The sequence below is a fragment of the Portunus trituberculatus genome, chromosome 17 (assembly GCF_017591435.1).
Source record: "Portunus trituberculatus isolate SZX2019 chromosome 17, ASM1759143v1, whole genome shotgun sequence".
Classification (NCBI taxonomy): Eukaryota; Metazoa; Arthropoda; class Malacostraca; order Decapoda; family Portunidae; genus Portunus; species Portunus trituberculatus.
In genome coordinates, this window is record NC_059271.1 from 1,492,318 (window position 1) to 1,517,500 (window position 25,183).

The 25,183-nt window shown below is 41.6% G+C and overlaps 1 long non-coding RNA gene across 1 annotated transcript in view; it reads left to right on the top strand.

Moving 5' to 3' along the window:
* The window catches only part of LOC123505215, a 557,956-nt gene that overhangs the window by 387,146 nt on the left and 145,627 nt on the right, over positions 1–25,183 (top strand). The window contains exon 3 of the long non-coding RNA XR_006675095.1: positions 3,556–3,653. This is a non-coding gene — a long non-coding RNA (uncharacterized LOC123505215). The remainder of the gene's footprint in view (positions 1–3,555; positions 3,654–25,183) is intronic.

Here is a 25,183-nt window from a genome sequence, read left to right on the forward strand (position 1 = left end):
TGACACGCTTCCATATTCATTTTGGTTCTTATTTGGTGGTTTTATACACCTTCACAAACTTATGCCTGGATTGAAATAGTGAAGACTGTGGCCATTAATCTTTTGACTTCCTTACACCCTTGCTAATGTCAATAAAATGGTCTAATCGTACACAAATCTCAAGGTAAAACTGCGTATTGAAGGGGTTAAACTTGGGCTTTGCTATTCTACAAATCTCTAATGGGACTTTTTATTTTACATCTTTTCATAAACTGCTTCCGGATCATCCCGTTCTAAATTCCTTTGTACGGAGTTCTTCTCAAGTGCATTTGTCCCTTCAATACCAGGATGCGTTTCCAAATTCATTGTGTTTACTATTTGGTGATTTTCTACAGCTTCAGAAACTCATGTGGGAGATTAAAATAGTGAAGACTGTGACCATTAACCTTCTGACCTCCTTAGACCCTTGCTAATGTCAATAAAATCGTACACAAATCTCAAGGTAAAAATGTGTCCTAACACTGAAGAGGTTAAGCAAGTCTTTCATTTTCTGCAGTCTTCTCTTGATCATCGTTCTCTTCATTTTTCTTTTCCTATTTTTCATTCTTTGTATCCTTCTCTTCCTTCTTTTTTTTTTTTTTTTTTTTTTTTTTTTTTTTGAGGGGAAAATTTATTCTCTGTTTTCTTCTCTTCCTATTCTTCATTCTCTTCGTCCTTGCTCTTCCTATTCTTTTTTTTTCGTTCTCTGCATCTTTTTTTTTCTTTTCTTGGTAAAATTCATCACCTACATCCTTTTCGTACTATTCTTCATTCTCTGCATCTTTTTCTTCTACTTCATTCCTTGCATCATACTTTTTTTTTATTCTTCGCATCCTTTCCTTCATGTTCTTCATTCTCTGCATCTTTTTCTTCCTCTTTCCATCCTTTTTTTTTTATTCTTCATTCCCTACATCCTTTTTTTCTCTATGCATTGTCCAAGTGAGCGGTTTTTTTTTTTTTTTTTCATCATATTACATAGACCGCTAATTTTCTGCCATCCATAGTAGACCCTTCCTAATGTCAATAAAATGGCCTAATCGTACAAAAATCTCAAGGTGTCACAGTAGTGAAGCGAAGAAAACACTACCAAAGAAAGAAAATAATAGACAAAAATCATAAAGAAGAGAATAAAGATAAAAGACAATAAGGAGAAAGAAAAAATAAAGATGATGGGACACAGAAAAATTGAAATAATAAAGAAGGTTAACGTTTGCAATAGATAGACGCGCTTCCTTCCTCCTCCTCCTCCTCCTCCTCCTCCTCCTCCCCAAGACCTCGGATCTCCGGAGGTAAGCTGCGCCTCTAATAAATATCTTAAGGGTATCGATTTTCTTCCCCCGTGATGACACTGCAATTTTTCTTTACCTGCCGATAAAAGTTTATATCGCTTAACTTTATACCCTTTCTTGCAAACACAAAATTTTTCATGAATGTCTACCCTCCAGCGCTCTCTCTCTCTCTCTCTCTCTCTCTCTCACACACTCTCACACTCTCTCTCTCTCTCTCTCTCTCTCTCTCTCTCTCTCTCTCTCTCTCTCTCTCTCTCTCTCTCTCTCTCTCTCTCTCTCTCTCTCTCTCTCTCTCTCTCTCTCTCTCTCTCTCTCTCTCTCGGAAATAATGAACTCTGAGCTCACACACACACACACACACACACACACACACACACACACACACACACACACACACACACACACACTCTCTCTCTCTCTCTCTCTCTCTCTCTCTCTCTCTCTCTCTCTCTCTCTCTCTCTCTCTCTCTCTCTCTCTCTCTCTCTCTCTCTCTCTCTCACACACACACACACACACACACACACACACACACACACACACACACACACACACACACACACACACATTCGCGAGCCTGTGAGTGTGTAGACGTCAGGCAAATTTCACTATGAAAATTGACTATAAAATCTGACTATTTTTTATTTCCCTTTTTTATTGCTTTCCGGTTCTTTTATCACTTTCCTTTCTGGTGGCGCGGCGAAGCATTCCCGTGCAGGCCAGGGCGACACAAGGCTCCTTTATTGCCGGGTTTTGCGTCCCGCCTTACCATCTGGAGCTTTGTTAATTTGTAGCTGCCTTACGTCCCACCCACACACATCCCCAACCCCCTTCTGTCCCCCATCCCCCTTCCGTCTCACTGATTTATTACCGTGCATTCATTCACTGCCTTTGTGTGTGTGTGTGTGTGTGTGTGTGTGTGTGTGTGTGTGTGTGTGTGTGTGTGTGTGTGTTATTTTCTTCTTGTTAACGTTTATCATCGAACTTTCAACAAACGCACACACACACACACACACACACACGCGCGCGCGCACACGTCTTGTTATCTTCATTATTTTTCGCAGTTTGTTTGAAAAGGAAACAGTTTATGTGATGTGACACTTTTCCTAATGTTCCTTCATCTATACACGCTTCACTTCGTTCATACTCGTAGCGTCTTCACTTCATGATATCTTCACAACATAAAGAGAAGTGGCGGAGAAGAATCAGAATTTCTAACTTGTCGCTGAGGCCTTTTGTGGTTTGGCTTTTTTTCCCAGACGTGATGTTGAAGTGGAAGGAAAGCAAGTTGCGTAGATGTTTGTGAGTCTGACCCAGGCTGTGGTGGCGGCGGTGGTAGTGGCGGTGGCGGTGGCGGTGGTCTGGTGGACTCCTGCCCCTCGGGAGGCTGTCTGCTCTCAACTAGTCACCAGAAGTTATAAATGGTTCCATGGATATGAACTGGAATCCTTATCTGCAGACGAACTTTGGTGCTTTGTGGAGGACGGGCGCTTTGCTTTTAAGGGCGAGAGAAAGGAGACGAGGCGCCTGCCAAGACTTTTTATTCACATTGTCGAGAGGGATGGCGCGCTTTTGATATTCCCACGGGTGATACACTACTCATGGCCTCATTACTAGTGATAAATAGAATTACAAAGCCACCTGAATGTGAAACACGCGAGGCAACGTAACGCGCACCAACCACTGGAAGGCCTCGTGTGAATGCAGTAATTGTTACACACGTACATGCTTCCCGTGCAGCTGAGGAGTTCCGTTGGTGTTTCACATTCCATCCATACAGGAAAACACCGCTAGTTAACCTCTACGGAATCTCCAATGGCACTCTTTGACCTTTTTTTGTCATTGAGGAAGAATCTTTAGCATTTAATGACGCATGCTAACACGAAACTGCCAGGATGTAAACAACACTTGTTAATCAAAAACATACTTTGTTTTTTTTTATTTATATATTCATTCATTTACTTATTTATTTACTCATTTATTTATTTATGTTCAATACTTTTGGTTCTTAAGTGTTCGTGTGTGTGTAACTGCGTGAAAGATAAGCCACGCCTCGCCATCTCTGCTTGACGAGGAATTCAACTGTCCTTAAAACTGATGACAGACTCATATATCACACGATATATATACAGACAGACCCCATAATTCAATACATCTGCCTGGTGTGTGTGTGTGTGTTGTGTGGTGTGGTGAGGGGACATTGCCTCACCATCTACTCCCTCCTTACCTACAAAACTGTTCTCCATGCAGGGTGGGCGGTCAGGCCCTCATCTCCCTCGCCTGGCGCCGCTCACACCACCCCTGGCGATGTGGTGACGGCGACAGGGCGGCACGTGGCACGCGGTGTGGTGAGTACTGCTACTTTTCATACTCTTCAATAACAAGATAACCAAATTACTGTGCCCGAAAAAAATATCGAATTAATTTTGGTCGCCAGCATTTTGTTAATTAGGTTCACATTTGGTATCCAGAGGAGCGCGGCGTGTACCCGATGAACTGTGTGACATTTTCAGCGCAGCGCTACATGATATATTGCACAAAGTGAGTCCAGTCTCCCGGAGGTACACCGTAAACAAATTATGTCTTAATTAACTCTGATCTCCGGCCTAGAAACCGGTGCATTACTGCTAGGAAGCGACCCAACGGAGTATTAGAGGCTCTGTTAACAAAGGCATGAAGAGGAGAATTGTAGTTAAGATTATTTCATTTGTCAATTCTTCTGTTTATTCAAGTTTCATTTATTATTTTTTTTCACGGGGAAGTGTTGGGCTCATGATGGTATGGATATGTACTGTTTTACTCAGCAGAAAGAAAAGTAAGTAGAAACTAGTCAAAGACATTTTATTCTTTCCAGCAACATGTTCAGCCATCATAAATAACATTCATTAGAACCTGCGGCGCCAGCTGATTAAGTTTTGGAACTATCCGAAAAGTTTTAACAAGAGAGATGTAGATAAGACTCGTCTAGTAAATGATCGTGGAAAGAGTCTTGGCTGTTACGTAAAACTAGACGAATAAACACTGAGAAATAATAGAAGGAAAGAAAAGATAAATGTGAATCAAGTCCCAGATTTCCGTGGGGGAACAGATGAAAGAAAGGTTTCCACACTGAAAGACTAAGAGAATGAATAGTTAATGAGGGACGTAAAAGGTATCAAAACAACAGCAGCAGCCTTATGAAGAATGGCTCATATTTACCTGACCCTCTTATAGTTCCACGTTCCTTTAACCCCTTCAGTACTGGAACACATTTTTACCTTGAAATTTGTGTACGATTAGACCATTTTACCGAAATTAGGAAGAGTCTAAAGAGGTCAGAAGATTAATGGCCACATTCTTCAATATTCTAATCCTCACATAAGTTTCTGAAGCTGCATGAAATCACCAAATAGTAAGCAGAATGAATATGGAAACGCGTCATAGGTTTAATATGTTCTCTGTGACACGCTGGAGCTATTCATTATATTGGACAAGTCACGTGAGCAGTGTAATGAATATCTTAATTCCATCCCCACAAAGCTCTATCTTGGTGATTAGTTTGATCCGAAATTGAACAGACGGAGCAATTAGAACGTGTTTACAGAGCGTCTCCTTTTCTGTTCATCAAGACCCGACATCACTGAGGAGAGCAGCGTGGCGGGTACGGATCCCGCCTCTCCTCTCCCCACCTGCACTCTGCCAGTAGCGGGGAGCGTCTCCGTTTGATGTTGACAGCATTAGGTCCCTGCTCCACCTCTCCGCTCCCTCATTGAAGCACTGACATTAATTTTATCCCATCTCATAAGCATTACAAGTCATTTTGTTTATTTGTCTTTTATGTGTGTGTGTGTGTGTGCGTGTGCGTGTGTGTGTGTGTGTAGCAAAGGACCATCTGCCCGAAATGACACGTTTCGTATTTAGGTTGAGGAAGTGAAGAGATTGACTGGAAAAGAGAGAGTGAATGGGCCGCGGCGTCCCTTATCTCTGTAGGAAAACTTGTGTTATTTGACCTTTGAGATAAATTGACAGTGCGATGCGTCCCGTGAGTGTGGCGGGAGGTGGAGGGCAAGGCACGTGCCGCCGGGCCAAGGTCGGGACAGACTTGCAGCAGCCAGACAAGACAAGACAAGACAAGACGCGCATAAACGAGCCAGGCAGGATGAGAAGACCTACACACACACACACATACACACACACAGCAAACAGACCAAGTGATACAACTCCGAATATTAAGCATACAAACATTTCAACACAAAGCACGAACAGAATAAACGAGATAAAGTTAATTCCAACTTTGCATTACATGTTTTGTTTTATTATTATCTTTACCATGTAAGCTTTTCACCGGAATTTATGAGCTAAAGGAGGTACTTTTTTGGGGTACCTCCTATCTGAAAGCCCACTCGCTAGGGAACCGTTATCCCGAGTGAAGAAGCCCAAGCTACACTCCGACCGTGGACAGGATTCGAACCCGTGCGCTTGGAGACCACTAGGACCCCACAGCGCCCGTGGTTCCACTGTACCACGGCGGCCCTGACTTCTGAAAACATAAAGATTTACTGTCGGCCTTGAACGATGTGATTAGAACATTTTTTTATGATAAAATAAATGTTCTTTATAACATGAATGAAAGTTACAAGTGTTTATAAGTCTTTATTAAACTTAGAAGCATATTTCAGTCTTTTTAATCTGTATGCTAGAAAAAAATATCTAATCGTGTAGTGATAGAGAAAGGCGACTGTAGGAAGTTAGAAAGAGATGAGTATTTTGTAATGATGAGAGAGAGAGAGAGAGAGAGAGAGAGAGAGAGAGAGAGAGTCAAGCGGGAGCAGTGTTGAAGAATGGGATGAGAGGAAGCAACATCAGTGAGTAAGACAGTGAGGAAATGCTGTACGGTCTTGATGGTGACGTGGGCAGGGCAAGGGACGATGATGCCATTACAGGTGACGAAGATGGTGATGGAGGGTATGAGGGGAGTGTGGAGGGGGAGGTGAAGATAGTGAGTGAAGAGGAAAGATGGAAGAGAAGATGAACTCAGGAAAAAGATGAGTCCATTTGAGATGATGACTCCTTTTAAACATTTTTCTTTCTCCTTCTCTTACACACACACACACACACACACACACACACACACACACACACACACACACACACACACACACACACGTAAGCATTGTACTTTAATTAATATGCTCTCCACTGTCTTATCTTATATTTTTCTAATCATGCATTAGTTTAACATAGAAGCAATGGCCTTGAACTTTTTGTTGTTTTTTTGCTCAAATGATATAATGAATGTGGTGGTATTGTTCTAATTGCGATCACAGAAAATGACAGGGCACGGAGAAAAGAAAATAAAGAAAAGGATGGATAAAAACTAGAGAATTAGCTAAGATTTCTTTTGGTGAACGTTGATGAAAGAAATTTTACAGACGAAGGTGCAAGAAAGAGAATGACGAATTATGGCGAAGAAAAGACGTAGAATTAAGGGATTAGACTCGTGGTGCCGCCTCCTCCTCCTCCTCCTCCTCCTCCTCCTCCTCCTCCTCCTCCTCCTCGCTCAGAGTGCTCCGGAAATTGAACGTTTGTTGCAAACTGTGGATAGTATTCAGACAGTCAAGAGGCCATCGCCCTCCCGCCACCCTGCCAGACCCACCCATTCGCGTGACACCCCTATGACACACACACACACACACACACACACACGCGCGCGCGCGTATACACATTACAGTGAATACGTTTTATTAAGTGTGATATCTTTGTTTGCAAATGCTGTGTGTGTGTGTGTGTGTGTGTGTGTGTGTGTGTGTGTGTGTGTGTGTGTGTGTGTGTGTGTGTGTGTGTGTGTGTGTGTGTTCCTGCTCTCCCTGTTGCAGTGTTGTGTGCTTTGGTGGTGCTAAAAGTCTCCTGGAGCTGACCTGCAACTGGAGCAATTAACTTCACCAAGAGAATATAAAGAGAGAGGCGGCGTGGCAGCAAGAAAGATGAAGACACACAGCCTTGCGGGGCCTCGGGGGCTTTGCTGAGCGCCGGAATGTGAGGGGCGGCCTGGCGAGGAAGGCTGGGAGAAGAGAGGAGTGTCATGGGGAGCCTCTGTGTGTGTGTGTGTGTGTGTGTGTGTGTGTGTGTGTGTGTGTGTGTGTGTGTGTGTGTGTATTGACGGCTTTAGGTTTCGATGAAGGTAAAGGGGTTGACGTGCTTGGAGATCGGAAGAGGAAGAAAATAGGATGTAGTTTAAGTGTTTGAGATGAAGGCAGGAGAACGATGAAGTAAAGGTGTAATTTTGGTATTTTGGTGAAAAGCAGATGTAGAAAACCGCGGTGAAGGCAGAGTTTACTTAGAATATTTATTAGAAGGACAGAATTAGTTAACAGTGAATAGGCAGAACGTCTTGTATTTGGGAAAGGCCTTGGGAAGCTGTCAAGATGGCGGCAATAGGCAACGCAAGGCGAGGCGAGGCGAGACGAGACAAGACAAGGCGAGACAAGACGAGACGAGACGAGGTGTGGAGTTCGGGTACAGATGATTAAGTTAATTGTAATTAGTGGTTGATGACAGCTGCATTGTGGCGTCCTGATTGGCTGACTGGCTGGCTGGCTGATTAACGTGATGACTGCATAACTTACGAACCAATAGACCTGTTGCCTTACCAAAGCGTGTGGCGGCCAAGCGGCGGAAGGAGACGCGCCTCTGTCTTATGTTTCTGGAGATGGGTTGGCATTCATGGATATATGTGTTAGTACTGTTGGTTGTAACTAAAAAAAAAACTGTATTCTTAGCCCCTTCAATACTGGGACATAATTTTGCCTTGATTTTTGTGCACGATTAGACCATTTTATTGACATTAGGAATGGTCTATGGAGGTCAAAAGATTAATGGCCACAGTCTTCACTATTGAAATCCCCACGTATGTTTATGAAACTGTATAAAATTACGAAATAGTAAGCAGAATGAATATGGAAACATGTCATGGTACTCAAGAGGTTAAATGTGCTTTTCGCTCATATTCAGAAACGCATTCCCTTCTCACTACGTTAATTTTCCAAGGCCACAGAGACAACTAGCCTGTCTTTCAAGATAGTTTCTCCTTTTATAAACTAGAAATCTTCCTAATCTACCACCAGAACCATAAAAAATACTCTTAAAAAACACGAGAATCTTCAACCGGACCCTCTTGAAAGCAGTGATGGTGAGAAAGCAAAGCATTTCAGAATACCGGCCAAATTTGTCTCATAAGGATTATTTTCAAGGGTTACAATGATGACTGGTCAAACTCCCATGGGAACTCTTCTTACTAACAGTGCAGAGTTTTCATTTTTTTTTTTTTTTTTGGTGGAATGATAAAAACACTTGTAAAACCTAAATAGCTTGTTCTCTAGGTATATTGGTAGTTGTCGAGATCAGATGGCTATATAATACAAACTTGGTTATGTGACAGACAACACGGAACGAGAAACATCGCTCTTATATTCCATTTTTACTCAATATATTACACGTTATTTTTATGCAGGTAGGGAAACCGGCCAAGGGCAACGAAAAAAAAAAAGCCTACTAGATTGCCAGTTCCCTTAACTCCTTCAATTCTGGGACAAATTGTTACCTTGAGATTTGTGTACGATTAGACCATTTTCTTGACATTAGGAAGTGTCCATGGAGGTTAGAAAATTAATGGTCACAGTCTTCACTAATAATTCAATCCCTCATGAGTTTCTGAAACTGTACAAAATCACTAAATGCAAGGAGAATGAATAGCGAAAAGCGTCATGGTATTGAAGGGATTAAAGAACAATAGAGTTATCCAAAAAGTCTGGGATAAATATCTTAAAACCTCCCTCTTAAAATATTGACGTCTGCTCCTCTGAATATCTCTCTCTGTCTAGTCTAGTATTACCTTTCCATCACTTGTGCTCTACCAGATGTACTACACACGTCCATGCATGTGTTCGAGTGTGAGACAATATTGACCGTCCAACTGAATGCCTCTCTCACTAACTAATCAATTCGACAACTCACTGGCGTAATAACAAGACGACTGACGTTTGAGCGCACCCATTTGCTGACAGACTGTTGGCGTTACCGCGTTCTAGTTGACTGACTGTATGACTGGCTGACTGACTGACTGGCTGGCTGACTGGCTGGCGAGGATCTGGTGGTGTTTCCCGATACATCATGTCTAATTTCCTGAGTGGCTGAAAGGCGTGGAGTGCAGGGAAGGCAGAGAAGGGCAGGGCAGGAAGGGAAGGAAGTTGTGCCTCGCGGTGTGTCTGCTTGCCTCCCCCTGGTCTGTTGTCAGCGCTCGCTAAGTCTCGCTTGATGCACAGGCAGACTCAGACACCAAACTTGGAGCGCAGTCGTCGGCGTGGCAGTGCGGTGGTGCTTGGAATTCTGAGACGTTCTTTGCTGCTCTTCGTCTGGCGGGGAAGTTGAGGAGACTCGTGTGTAGTTTGAGGGAATGAAGGAAGGAAGGATGGAAGAAAGGAAGAAAGGAAGGAAAGAAGGAGCTCTCGGCGTACTTCCATCACTGAGGGAAGCTTGTGGTGTTGATTGGTGGTTTGTGTTTGTAATGAGGTGTGTAAAGGGAGCAACAATGACATGAATGAAGGATGTTATTGGTTTCTTAGTTGTAGAAGTAGTAGTAGTAGTAGTATAGTAATAGTAGTAATTATGATACAAGAACAACAGAAACCACCACTACTATAGCAATAACAACTTCTATTGTTACCACTACTACTGCTACTTCTACTACTACTACTACTACTACTACTACTACTACTACTACTACTAATGATGATAATAATAATAATAATAATACTCTTTCTACTACTATTACTACTACTACCACCACCACCACCACCACCACCACCAATAATAATAATAACAACAACAACAATAATAATAATAATAATAATAATAGCTACTAATGATAAAGCAGGGGGTGCCATCCAGTCGTGCCATTCCGCGTGGGAGAGGAAAGATAAAAAGTCAATAATAGGCTTAAATCCTTCATTAATGGCTTTTTCGATGGCAAATCTCTAATCTAAACTTTTTTTTGTAGCCCTGTGGCATGAAGCGGCGGGCGAGGGGCGGCGATAGGGGAGTGTCTAATAATATTTCAGGTTAAGGGAGGAAATTCTTTTAAACCATTTTCATCTGTGTGACAATGAGTTTTTAGTAGTAGTAGTTGTTGTTGTTGTTGTTGTTGTTGTTGTTGTTGTTGTTGTTGTAGTAGTAGGAGGTGGAGTAGTAGTGGTAGTGGTGGTAGTAGTAGTAGTAGTAGTAGTGGTGGTAGTAGTAGTAGTTGTGGTAGTAGCAATAACAGTAGTACTATTGGTAGTAATTGTTGTAGTATCAGTAGTAGTAGTAATAACATTAGTAGTAGGAGTAGTAGTAGTAGTAGTAGTAGTAGTAGTAGTAGTAGTAGTAGTAGTAGTGGTAGTGATGTTGGTAGTAGTAGTAGTAGTAGTAGTAGTAGTAGTAGTAGTAGTAGTAGTAGTAGTAGTAGTAGTAGTAGTAGTGGTGGTGGTGGTGGTGGTGGTGGTGGTAGTAGTTACGATTTTCTTTCATTTCCCCCATTCTGTTATTCCATCTCCCAGCCATTCTCTCTCTCTCTCTCTCTCTCTCTCTCTCTCTCTCTCTCTCTCTCTCTCTCTCTCTCTCTCTCTCTCTCTCTCTCTCTCATAAGGAGTAAGATGAGGAAGGCAATCACTTCACCTTTTTCCTCCTTCCTCCTCTCTCTCTCTCTCTCTCTCTCTCTCTCTCTCTCTCTCTCTCTCTCTCTCTCTCTCTCTCTCTCTCTCTCTCTCTCTCTCTCTCTCTCTCTGTCTTTGTCCTTTGCTTTACTAGTTTGCTTCATTACTTCCTCGGCTCCTTCGCTTTCTTGTTCCCTCTTCCTCTGCATTTCTTGCCTCCCTGCCCTTCACTCTTTTATTTCCTGTTTTCATCCATGATTTTATTCTTTTGATTTTTACTTGTCCTTCTCATGAGCCAATTTACCGTTGCTGTATGCCGCTGTCTTGTCTCCCTGTTTTTCGCTCCCTTCCTTTTTATTTCCTATCTTCTATTGGTGATTTGTTCTTACATTTTGATCTTTTACTTTTTGTTTTCATATCTCGGTTTACTGTTACTGTGACCCTCTTAGTGCGGCACAGGAAGTCAGTCAATCAGTCTTTCAGTTAATCTTTGTGTCTAGATCTGCGACTGTCCAATTTTCAGTTAGTAGTAATGAGAGTCGTTTCTTATTTTTCTTAGTGTATCTCTGACTGATATTTGTAAGGTAATGCAAGGCGATTATACCAAATCATCACGTGTTTCCTTCCCGGAAGCTCGATGTAAGGGCTTGTGTCGGTTCCTGCTTGTTATTTATTTCAGCTGAGACGGGGAAAGAAAGGCGGGCGAGGGAGAGCAGCGTGTGTTGACTGTGGGTCGTGATCAAAGGCGGCGATTTCTTTCATGTGAATGTTGTGTTAATGGAGATATTATCATGCACGACCTTCTCTTTACCTGCCACAGTGTTCTTACCTTTCACGCAGCCCCGTCAAATCAAATGTGGTCACTGGCGAGGCTTCATAAAACAGTGTGAGGTTGGTGTGGTGTGGTGTGGTGGCTGTGATGAGGTGTAGTGGTGCTGTGGTGCTTCTTGGTTGACTGGAGCTCTTTGTTTCCTTCTCTAGCTTTATTTCAATGCATAGTTTGTGTTTGGAAACTGAAGCATCGATCAAAACATTCGGAATAACTAAGGAGCCAATGATATGTTGTATGTTAGGCATTACTTACTACTAGTGGTGTGTGTGTGTGTGTGTGTGTGTGTGTGTGTGTGTGTGTGTGTGTGTGTGTGTGTGTGTGTGTGTGTGTCCAGCCTCAATTTACCACTACGATGTATATAATTTTTTTTCTTTCTCTCTCTCTCTCTCTCTCTCTCTCTCTCTCTCTCTCTCTCTCTCTCTCTCTCTCTCTCTCTCTCTCTCTCTCTCTCTCTCTCTCTCTCATTCCTCCTGCTCGTGCCCACAATATTCTCACGTTTCCTCGCCTCCCTCAGCCCGGCGTCCAGCATTCTGTCTTATCCTTTCATTCCGTGCCTCTCTCCACCTCAATCTTACTCCATCCCTTATTTCGTGTCCGCTTTGCATCTTACTTTCCCGCCATACGCCTCGTCTCGCTCTGCTTCACCCACCTTGACGTGTGCTGCCTCTGCCACCGCCACCACCACCGCCCAGTGCTGTCCAGGGCCCCGTGCCGCCTCTCTCCCAGCCTTGTAATGCAAACGAAGCACCTTTCAAAGTGAGTCGAGGTCTTAGATACAGATTTCACCAGTACTTGCTGCCAGACATTGTGAGTATTGCACCGTCTTGCTCTTCCTTCTCTTCTTCCTCCTCCTCCACCTCCTCTTTTTTCTCATTTTCCTCCTCCTCCTTCTCTAACTTCTCCTCCTCCTCCTTCTCCTTTTCCTAGTTTTCTCTGCTCTCTCTCTCTCTCTCTCTCTCTCTCTCTCTCTCTCTCTCTCTCTCTCTCTCTCTCTCTCTCTCTCTCTCTCTCTCTCTCTCTCTCTCTCTCTCTCTCTCTCTCTCTCTCTCTCTCTCTCTCTCTACCCCCCAGCCTCACACTGCCTTGAGGCACGAAAGAGCTTCCGCTAATGTTGTAGCCCAGACGCACGCACCTTCTCTTAAATTATATTATGAGGGAGAGAGAAGGAAAGGAAGGAAAGCTCGGGGCGTCTGCGAGAACGGTTATTATCCCTCCCTAAATTTTGTCTTCGTTGTGTATTGTTGTATGATTCTCTTTTTTTTTAACACCCTTTTCTTTTTTTTCTATTTTGCTTTTAATCCGTTTCAGCGTGCGAGCGTAGCTGATTCAGGCTGTCGCGCACAATGACTGCGTTAAGCCCCCTCAGGCCAAGCCCACGCTCGCTCCTGCTTTAACCTGCCGTGGTATTTCAATAAATTTGCATATTCACTTACTCCTCGCATGGTCCTGTCTCCCTTCCACCATTAGTATATGTGTACGGTGACTCCCTCCTGGTAACCTACCCGCCTCTACCTCTTGTTGCAGTGTATGGGCGGTGACTCTCTGCCTCCACATCGTCTTGTCGTGCGTTAATCCTTGCAATAAACGCGAGATGAGCAGCAAACTATAGAGTGTGCCACGCAAACACAGTGAGAACCGCGCCAAGCTGCTTGTGGCGAAGGAAACGCTTGGTTGTCAAATGCTGAATGAAGCTTTGAGTTCACCCCGCCGCCACCTCCTTCTGCTGAGGCACCAGGCTTATTTCCTCGCGCCCCTCACCCTTCGCTGGCTTTCTTGGCTTCGTGCGTCTTCACCTCATCGCAGTTTGTCGTGTTTTACTTTATCCTCGCATCATTCTTGTGTCTGTTGCTGTATCCCTTCTTGTCTCGTCTCACTGGTCCTGCTCGTTCCTCACCTCCGCGTCTCTCTCGCTGGCATTCATCCTCGTGCACACATATTTCAGCCGCCATCCGTTTTCCAATTTTCACCTCGATTCGCGCTCCATCTGTTCTTGTTTTGTTTTATGAGGGAGTGTGTGTTCGTCCCCTCGTCGCCAGGCCGGGACAGTACATCAGAAACCTTTAGTACACAACGAACCGACCAGTAACTCTGCCTTTTTGTATTGCTTGATTACACGAGAGAGAGAGAGAGAGAGAGAGAGAGAGAGAAAAATGAGATTAAACAAGTTTCTGAAAGATGAACTTGTCTGGCTGCAGGAGGGAAAGGAAGATGGAGGGGGGGAGAGCGAGGGACAGGGAGGAGCGGAGGAAGATAGACGTGGGAGGTAAACAAGGCTAAAATTGAAGTTCCTGATCTCGTTTTGTGAAGGTTAAAAGGATACACAGGCAAGACATAGGCAATGTATGGCGCTTACGCTCTCCTGGGATGGCGTGAGGCTGCTTTCATTCCCCCGCCTATTTGTTTTAATTATGAGCTTAGTTAAGTCCTTACCTTCCCTCTCATGGCGTGCTTACCTTATTACAGCGCCGCCATACTTAATATTCAGCCTTAATAGCTAATACATGAATAATACCTCTGCTTAACTGGGTCACAGGAGTCTACTTTAAGGATTCAGTGCCCCCTTTAAAGTCACTGTACGCCTGCCAAGGATACGGAGAAGAACAAAGAGGCGTTGTTCCCTTCCCTCTTTGGTCCGTGTTTTAGAAGCGGTTTGCTCTCTCACCACAACTATTTTCCAGGGCCACAAAGGATTCGCGGCGTTTTCGTTAGTGTTTTTCCAGTTGATGTTATATAAATCTTGTCATTCTGCCTCTAGAACCTTAAAACACCTTGAAAACGCTTTATTCTCTCACCATGACTATTTTCCAAGGCCGCAGAGATGATAAGCGGGGTTTTATGAGCATTTTTCTAGTTAATATTATAGAAATCTTCTCACTCTGCCTCTAGAATCACAAGAACACCTTAGAAATGCTTTATTTTCTCACCACGACTATTTTCCGAGTTTTTTTTATGAGCGATACTCTAGTTAATAATATATAAATTTTGTCGCTCTGCCACTTGAAACATAAAAACACCTTAAAAAACGCTTTTCCTCTCACCACGACTATTTTTCAAAGCCATAGAGATGATTAGCGGGGTTTTCAAGAGTGTTTCTTTAGTTAATAATATATAAATCTTCTCACTCCTTTAGATAATACGACGAAATGTTTGACAGTATGATGGTTTATATAGCTACCAGCCATTACCCTAACTAAAAGTCCTTCATACACTCGAACTGTGACTTCTCTTATTTTCTTGCTCCATTTTTCTTCTTCATCCTTTAAGTTAGACGACGAAATGTAATGTTTAAGAATATGATGATTTATATAGCTACCACTCATTACCCTGACTGGAAACTCTTCTTACACTCAAACCGTAACAGCTTCTCTTATTTTCCTACTCCTTTTCCTCTTTATCCTTTTTTTTTATACCATGTGGGCTATTTACAAGAATTTATGGGCTAAAGGGGATAGTTTTTGAGGTACCTCGTATCTCAAACCGTTGCCCCGAGTGAGGAAACCCAACCTACACTCGGACCGTGGACAGGATTCGAACCCGTGCGCTTGGAGACCCTCAGACACCAAAGCACGCATGGTTCCACTGTACCACGGTGGCCCACAAATACGAATAACTAGAGAACACATATTAATCCTTACTAGACGCAATATTTCCTTTTTTCCCACCGCCTATTGAAGATGGTTAAGAATAATTTGTTTGATACGAATAGCGTGACAAATACCCGTAAATTTGTAACCAAAATAGCTTATACTTTTTTCTTCTCTATTTCACTGTTAAGGTGCGCAGTCATCACACGTTTATCAGCACTCTCACGTCATAAAGGATCATGTTAACCCCTTCAGCACCATGACGCGTGTCCATACTCATTCTGCTTACTATTTGGTGATTTTATACAGCTTCAGAAACTTACGTGGGGGATTAAAATAGTGAAGACTCCGGCCACTAAACTTCTGACCTCCATGGACCGTACCTAATGTAAATAAAATGGTCTAATAGTACACAAATCTCAAGGTAAAAATGTCTCTTACTATTGAAGGGATATACTTTACCTGGAGCTCTTGAATCATGTCCAGAGAGAGAGAGAGAGAGAGAGACAGTGAGGCAGAGATAGTGAGAGGGACAGTGAGACAGAAACACTTAGACAGGGAGAGAGAGAGAGAGAGAGAGAGAGAGAGAGAGAGAGAGAGAGAGATCTGGAGGGGCTCACCACACTCAGAAATAAAGCCCGGGAATAAAGACTCGCCACACGCTGCTGACACGCACTGCACACTTTTTTCCACCCCCGACAAACACGGAGGCAGTTTTAAAAATGTAGCTACAAACAAAAGGGTAAAATTTTAAACCCTTCCTTTATTTTATTCCGTGCGATATTCCCTCACACTGGTTTACTTACCTGGCTAGTTTTTCCCCTCTTTTGCTGTGAGTTATCAAAGGGGTAAGGGGTTGGACTGTTAGGGGTTTGAGCTGTTACTGTTACGTCTCCCCTTACCTTCCCTTACCTTCCTTCCTTCTCTCCTTGTATCATCCTCCACCATTTTCCCCTCTTTTGCTGTGAGTTATCAAAGGGGTAAGGGGTTGGACTGTTAGGGGTATGGGCTGTTACTGTTACGTTTCCCCTTTCCTACCTTTCCCTTTCCTACCTTTCCCTTAACTCTCCTTGTATCCTCCCCCACCACTGATTTTAATTTTCCTCTCTCTCTGTTAGTGTTACCTCTCCCTTTCCCTTTCCTTCCTTTCTCCCTTAACTCCCCTTTATATCACCCCCCACACCACCACTACTTGCTTTAATTTCTCTCTTTCCTTCCTTTTATTTTTTTTTTCTGGTTAGTCCACGAACACTTTCCCTATCTTCTCCCTTTCAACCAGCTCTCCCTCGCCCCTTTTCCATCGCCCCCTCGCCCTATCCCCTCGCTCACTTTCTCGCTCTCACGCCCTTCTCCCCTCTCTCCTCCCCTCTCTTCTCCCCTCCCTTGCTTACTTTTCTCTCTTTTGTTCATTTTTTTGTAATGATTTATCAACACATCACTCGTAATGATAGGGAAGTTTTATGTGTGTGTGTGTGTGTGTGTGTGTGTGTGTGTGTGTGTGTGTGTGTGTGTGTGTGTGTGTGTGTGTGTGTGTGTGTGTGTATGTGATTAGTCACGTGATCCGTTTTATCTACGTTATTTTGTGCATGAGTAAATCTCTCTCTCTCTCTCTCTCTCTCTCTCTCTCTCTCTCTCTCTCTCTCTCTCTCTCTCTCTCTCTCTCTCTCTCTCTCTCTCACACACACACACACACACACACACACACACACACACAGTACAGGCACAAAATTTCTCAGTAAAACCTGTTCAAGTTTCCACAATTTTTCCCCTGTTTTTATTTCCGTTTTTCTTTTTTTTTTTTATAGTATACTTCCGGAAATCAGAAATGTACACAACGTATCGGGCGCGGAACTGCACTTTTTTTTTCCTTTTCTTTTCCTTTTCTTTTTTTTTCTTTCTTTTTTTTTAGCCTCAGTTGCGGATATTGTGCATAGCTGGTCTGTACCGGAGGGAAAAGAAAAAAAAAATGTATATACTAGAATACACGAGGCAATTATGCTCCTTCCTTTCCCTCCATCTGCCTTCATTTCCTTCACTCCTCTTGCACTTCCTCCCTTCCTTCCTTCCTTCTTCCCTCCTCTATACGTGTCTCTTTCCTCCTTCTCTTTTCCTTACATACCCTATTTTTGTCTTTCTTCTCTTGTACTTCTTCCTTTCCCTCCATCTGCCTTCACTTCGCTCTCTCCTCTGCTCTTCCTCCCTTCTTTCCTTCTTTCCTCCTCCATATGTGTCTCTTTCCTCCCTTTTTTTCTTTCTCTTCTCCTTACATATCCATTTTTGTCTTTCTTCTCTTGTACTCCTTCCTTTCCCTCCATTTGCCTTCACTTCCTTCACTTCTCTTCACTTCTTTCCTTTCTTCCTCCTCCATACTTGTTTCTTATTTCTTTTTTTTCTCGCTGCTTACATATTTTTTCTTCTATTTTAATTCGTCCTTTTCCTTCCATCTGTTTTCCCTTCTCTCACTTCCCATCCCTTTCTTCCTTTTTCCTGTTGTGTTTCCTCCTCACCCTTACGTGTTTCTAATTTTTTTTTTTCTTCATTCATTTCTCATTTACATTTTTTTTTATCTTTCTTCTCTTTTCCTCTTTCCTTTCCACAGTTTTATTTTCTCTTGTGATATTCGCTTTTATTCCTCCTTTTATTTCCTTGTTACGTGCTTCTTTCTCTTTTTTTTTCTTCTTTTTCTTCTCCTTACAACTCCCTTTTTGTTTTTGTTTTTCTTCTTATTTTTCTTCTCTTCTTTCCGTTCCATAGTTCTATTTTCCTTTGCCATGCTTGTTTTTTTTTTTCTTTTATTTCCTCGTGTTTTTATTTTTTCTTTCATTTCTCCTTATATCTCCTTTTTTATCTTTATTCTCTTGTTTTTTTTCTCTTTCCTTTCCTTAGTCATATTTTCCCTTGCCATAATCGATTTTACTCCTTTCTATATTTCCTCCATACGTGTGTTTTTTTTTTTTTTTTTCTTCCATTTCTCCTTACATCTCCCTTTTCATCTTGTTTTTTTTTTTCTCTTTTTCTTATTTTTATGTTCTTTTATTTATTTTTACCTTCTTTCTCTCCCTGTTTCCCTTCCTCGTACATTGACATTCTTTAAGTCTTTCTTCTCCCTTCTTTCTTATTCTATTTTCTTCCTTACATTTTTCTTTACTTTACTTCTCTCTCTTCCTCTGTTCTTTTAGTTTCTCTTCATCACTTTCTTTTGCCCTTTTTCTTAAATTTTCTTTCCCTCTCTGTATACCTTTATATTCTTCCTGTCCATCTCTTCCCCCCTTCATTCTATCTCCCTCTACTCTATTTCTTTTAATTTCCTTCTCCCTGTGCATCTCCTTTATTCTCTGCCTCCTCATTCCTTTCCCTCCCCACCTTTCTCTGCCACTAACACCTTTTCCCCTCCTGCCAAACCCTTCACCTCTCTTGTCTCTCTTCCCTTTACGTGTCTCGTTTTCCTCTTCCCCTTTCCCTTGTTTCTCCTCCATACCTAAATTTTCTTCGTGCACCTTGCCTGCGCCTTACTTTTCTCTCTCCAGACCTCAAACACTGCTCTCTCTTTACGTTTCTCCTTTCCCTGCTTTCCTCCGTCCTCTCTCCCTGTCAAAAAATTCAGAGCCACACCGACTGAAGCTCAAGACACATAACTACGGGAAAATAAGCGAAGGAGAGGCATATTTTGTTTAATTTTTCTTTACTATCGCGTGTTGTTTTTAGTCTGTCTTATATTTGTGGTTGTAATAAAAAAGGTAAGGAATGTGAGATTATATAGAGCTGTCGGTGGCTCAGTGATTTAAGCTCAGGAGTGTGATGAAATGTAAAACTGCTGAAAAATGGAGAAAAATGGGAGTTTATTTTTCTTTTGTATTTTCAATCTGCCATTTTGTGTTTTTTTTTTTACGCTAATATTTTTGGGTGTAGTTAGTTCGATATACATAGGACAGTTTGTTTCCCCCTTTTTTTTTTTTTTCAATTTGGAATCTTTAATCTCTTTTGTACTGGGTCGCATTTTTACCTTATTTTTTTGTGCATGATTCGACAATAGACGATATATTGTGTAGATCTAACCCTTCAAAACTAGGATACATTTTTACCTTGAGACTTGTGTATGATAAGACCATTTTATTGACATTAGAGAAGGGTTTATGGAGGTCAGAATATTAGTGGCCACAGTCTTCACTATTCTAATCCCCACGTAAGTTTCTGAAGCTGCATAAACTCACCAAATAGTAACTAGAGTGAATTAGAAAAAGTGTGCTGGTAATGAAAGGGTTAAGGGAATTTTGCCCTAAAGAGATGGTGTTTCTAAGAAGGATTGGTGATAGGAAGGGTATGTAACCTGGTCAGTACTGGGACTCACTTTTATTTTGAGTTTTGGGTATGATAAGACGATTTTATTGACATTAGGAAGGGTCTATGGAGGTCAGATGATTAACGGCCACAGTCTTCACTATTTTCATCTCCACGTAAGTTAATCCACGTGAGTCTTTGTAGCCAAACAGTAACCAGAATGAATATGGAAATGCGTCCTGTTTACTGAAGAAATTAATGACAGGTTGATATTATGTAGGTGGATTTGCTTATTTCTTGCCTATTTTGAGCTATTTTTGGTGATATTCTCTCTCGTTCAGAAGGATTTGTGTCTCGGCGGCTGAGGAAGACACGAGGATCAGCTCCAGGAAGCCCAGCGGGAGTTATTATGAATGATTAATTTTTCCTCGTGTTACGTGCATTTAATTAGAAGCGTGCTATTTATTATCAAAGACATGACTCGCCGGAAATTAAAGCGAATGATAGCACGCCTGGAGCTTCTTTAACTTGTCCTACCTCCCCTCACCCTTCCCTTCAGTCACCATTTCCCCATCACCCTTCTTCTGCCTCCCCTCAAAATTCCTCGTCATCACCCTTCTTCTTACCCGTCTCCCTCATTAGCCCTCATCTTTTGCGTTCTTCTCTCAATCTCCTTCGCTTTCGTTATCTACCCCATATCCCCTTACCCTTATGCTGTCTCCCTCATTCTCCTCTCTTGTACATCCCTCTCATCTTATTTTTCATCCCTTGTACTGCCTCCCTCTCATTCCTCTCTCTCTTGTGATGTTTCTGTCTTAATCTTCCCTTTACATCCCTCTCTCATCTCTCCCCTCTCTGTTGTCCCCTTCACATCCCTCACCATTGAGCTGCACCCCTCGTGTCTCTCTCCTTCACTAACTGTCCTACACTATCTATCCCTTGCTATGTTTCCTGTATTTTTCCTTCATTCACAGCATCACTCACCTCTTTGAATGCTGATAACTTTTTGAGACATTTAGTGTTTAGCGACCGTAGACAATATGAACGTGCATGAATAGAACTGTTGGCTCTAAGATGCTTAAACAACCCCATCTCTTGTTTGGTAAAGCCTTTCTGAATGTTACTCATCTTTTTCTTTTTTTTTTTTTTATTGATAAGTTTAATCCCTTCACTACTGGGACGCATTTTTACATTGAGTTTTGGGAGCGATTAGACGATTTTCTTTACATCATGAAGTGTCTATGGAAGTCAGAACATTAATGGCCAGAGTCTTCATCATTCTAATCCCCTTCGTAAGTTTCTGAAGCAGTATAAAACCACCAAATGGTAAGCAGAATGAATATGAAAACATGTCCTGGTACTAAGTGGCTTAAACAGCTCAGTGACGTATTTTCTGTCACTAAAGCCTTTCAGAATGACACTCTTAACATCCACTTTTTTTCTTCTTATTAACCGCTTCAATAATGAGACGCATTTTTACCTTGATTTTTGGATGTGATTTTGACGATTTTATTTACATTACGAAACGTCTATGGAGGTCAAAAGATAAATAGGCAGAGTCTTTCCTATTCTAATCCCTCACATATGTTTCTGAAGCTGTATAAAACCACCAAATGGTAAGCAGAATGAATATGGAGAAGTGTCCTGGTCTTGAAGGGGTTAATCTCTTCAGTATCAGGCAAGAGTCATTTTCATATTCATTCTGGTTACTATTTGGCGATTTTATACAGCTTTAGAAACATATGTGGGGAGTTGAATAGTAAAGACTCTGCCCATTAATCTTTTGACCTCCATAGACGCTTCATAATGTAAATAAATTCGTCTAATCATACCCAGAAAGTCAAGGTAAATTACTAAATATGCGTCTCAGTACTGAATGAGTTAAGCTTAAAGACTATTGTCCATACCATCTTGAGGGTTAAGGATAAGCTTGGCGTCCTGTCTTGAACCTTCTTAATCCCTTCAATACTGTGACGCTTTTATACCTTGAGTTTGGATGTGATTAGACGATTTCATTAACATTAGGAAGGGTCTATGGAGGTCAGAAGATTAATGGCCACAGTCTTCACTATTTCAATCCTCCATATAAGTTTCTGAAGCTGTATAAAATCAGCAAATAGTAAGCAGAATGAATAGAAAACGTGTCATGGTACTGAAGAGGTTTAGAGAGTTTCCGTCGTCTGGTGTAGGGAAACAAAACAAGTGAGACTAGAATTATATAAGTCATTTGTTAGTCATTTGTTTTTATTTCGATTCCTCGTTTCCTCGGGCGATGATGCGAAGGTTTAAAAATCTTAGTTATCTGTGAAATTAATTGTATCTTCAATTTTTTTTCCTTCATATCCTGACTCTGATTACATGATGATGCAAAAAAAAGAAAGCTGTGTTAATATATTTTTTTTCAGCAATAGTATGTAGTCGTATTAGAAAAACGATAGTAGTCAGTAGTAGTCAGTTGTAGAACTAGTAGTAGTAGTAGTAGTAGTAGTAGTAGTAGTAGTAGTAGTAGTAGTAGCAGCAGCAGCAACAGTAGCAGCACCAGTAGTAAATTTTCCCACAGTTCCTGCACACGACACTGCGTCCTACACGTGAGAGATGCCGCTAAGAACAAGCTAATAAAAAACGAAATAGATTAAACACCTGAACCAATTAAGATAAAAGCCTAATGTGCCGCGCTACTTGAAATTAAAGAAAACTATGAATATTAACATCTCACCGCTACGACACACGAGGCAGTCCCAGAAGGCGCGTGAGTCATGTGGCGCGACACACACCGGCAGGAAGGCTGGCTGGCTGGTTGGCTGGCTGGGGAGGTCGTGGTGTAGTAGTGTGGTGATGTCCTTCCTCCTGCCTGAATTGCGTGATAAAGGCCAATTATTAATAAATACCATAATTTTAAACTGCATTATAGATAAACCGTCTGACGTAACTTGCAACACGTTTTTGAGTTGTAGCACACGGTAAACTCTATCTCTCGCAGGAAATTAAAGTAAAGAAAAGAGAAAATATAATATGTCAAACACACGTGCTCTGTAATACTTGTTCTAACTTATATAAAGAAAAATATAGCATACGATGACTTTTCCCCGTGATGTTATGACAGAATAGCAATAATCACATCGCAAATTGCTTCAAATTGCTTAACTGCTTTCATGCAAACTACCAAAGCACATGTTTTAACACTGACATCACCTTGTTAACGGCAAACTTGAGGCGCTGCTGACTGTGCCCTCCCTTCACACTGCCGCGCCTGTCTGGAGTTGTAGGAATAGTGCTGGAGTGAGGGAAGAAAGTGTGTGAGGGAACGATGGGAGGGAGTGAAGGAAGGAGAACGTGTGTGAGAGAATGATGCGTGAGTGAAAGGAGAAATTTGAGAGGAAAGAATTAAAGAGTAAGGGAATGATTAGTAAAGGAAGGAGAATTTTGAGAAGGAAAAAAGTGCGTCAGGAAATGATTAGCAAAATAAGAAGAATTTTGAGAGGGAAGAAAGTGTGTAAAGGAATGGTAAGGGAGTGAGAACAGACCATAATGTGAAGGAGTAGGACGTGAGTGAGGGAATGAAAATGTGCTTGAAAATTATGTGGCAGTGAAAGTAGAGGGAAGAGGAATGTGTGTAAGGGAAGGTGAAGGTGAGTTAGGGAAGGTGAACATGTAAAGCGATAGTGCAGGAGTAAGAGAAGGAAGGCAACAGTGAGTGCGAGAGAGAGGGAGTGGAAGAGAAGAAACTAACACGTGCCATCTCGTTATTTCACACATATGACAACAGCTGCAATTTTCACGCTTTTTTTTATCATGGGTGACCTTCACACTTCGCCTCACCATTACACTCATGCATCTCATTGTGGCACTTTTATTAACTCATCTTTCCTGACACATGCATTCTGTATACGTGTGTGTGTGTGTGTGTGTGTGTGTGTGTGTGTGTGTGTGTGTGTGTGTGTATGAACAAACATATAAACTTCCTTTGATAAATATAATTCACCTGTTTTACCTCCACGTTTCTATTTTTGCTTTAACATGTTGTAACAGGATTCACACCACAAATAGTCAACGGTCACATTCTTTTTTTTTCTATTTTCTCGCAATTCTACAAAAGAAAACAAAAAACAAAAAGTAATCTCTTCCTTTCATCATCGCTTCAGGTTACAGTCTACACATACTTAATTTTTCAGCGTTTTTATTCTCAGATAGCATAATTTTTACTCTGTTTTCTACCATTTTCTTGTTTTTCTTGAGTGTTCTCGTGCCCTGTCTCGTCTTGTTCTTCCTTGTGTAGTTCCTGAGTAACCTTACACTGCATTTTATATTCTATTTTTTGGTTTTATATTAGCGTTCCTTGTTTTCCCTTATTTTTTTTTTCTTGCATTTTTTTTATTTCTCTTGCCATAAATTAACTTTCCTAACCTTTCCTTGCCCAGCCTCTTATGTATGTGTATTTTTAACTACCTTCCTTGCTTGATCTGTCTTTCCCTTTTCTTTGCAACATTTTGCTATCTTATCCTGCTTTTTTTTCCTCTCCCAATCTTTTCCCTCTCATTTTTTTTACTATTTTCATCTTTACCCCAACTTTCCCCAGTCTTATCTTACTTTTATTTACTCTTTTCTCTACATTTTCCAACTCTGCTTCTCCAAACCTTTCCTCAACCTTACTTTAACTTACTTTTTCCTTCCTCTCCCAATCTTTTCCAATTTTCAGCCTTATGTAAGAGTTCCGCAGCTTTATCTTACTATTATATACTTTTTTCTTTACATTTTTCAACTCTTTATCCACTCTCAACTTTCCCCTAACTTTATTCAGCCAAACCTTTTATTTTTTTTCCTCACCCAATCTTTTCTGTCATTTGTTACTTATTTTCAGCCTCATCCCAGTCTTGTCTTCCTCTTATCTACTCTTTTCTTTACATTACCCAACTCTTATCCCAAAAACCCTATTCAGCCTTGCCTTTGCCTGTTTTTTTTTTTTCTCACCCAATCTTTTCTGTGTCATTTCTTATCTTTTTCATCCTTATCTCAGCCTCTTCCCAGCCTTACCTTACTTTCGTCTACTTTTTTTTTTTTTTTTTTTTTTTTGCATTTTCTAACTCTGCACTTCTCCATCCCTTTTTCTAACCTTACTCAACCTCTTCTCAGTCATTTGTCACTCTTCCACCCTAATCCCAGCCTTGTCTTACTCTCATTTACTCTTTTCCTTATACATTTCTCAAACTCTTCATCCCACAAATCTTTATCTTACCTTACTTTTCCTTTTCTCTCCCATTCCGAGCGTTTCATTGCCTTACTTTACTTTGATTTACTTTTTTTCCCCAGCTCTGCACCTCTCCGTTCCTTTCTCTAACCTTCCTCAGCCTTGCCTTTGCTTATTTTTCTCTCCTCACCCCAACGTCGGATCTCGTTCAGGTTACCCGCAGTAAGATGCAGCAGCGAACGTTCCTGCATTTCCCCCACTCCTCTAACTTGAACTTTGACATCACGTCGCTCCCGAGTTAGGCAGAGATCCAGCTTGACTTGTGGGAAGC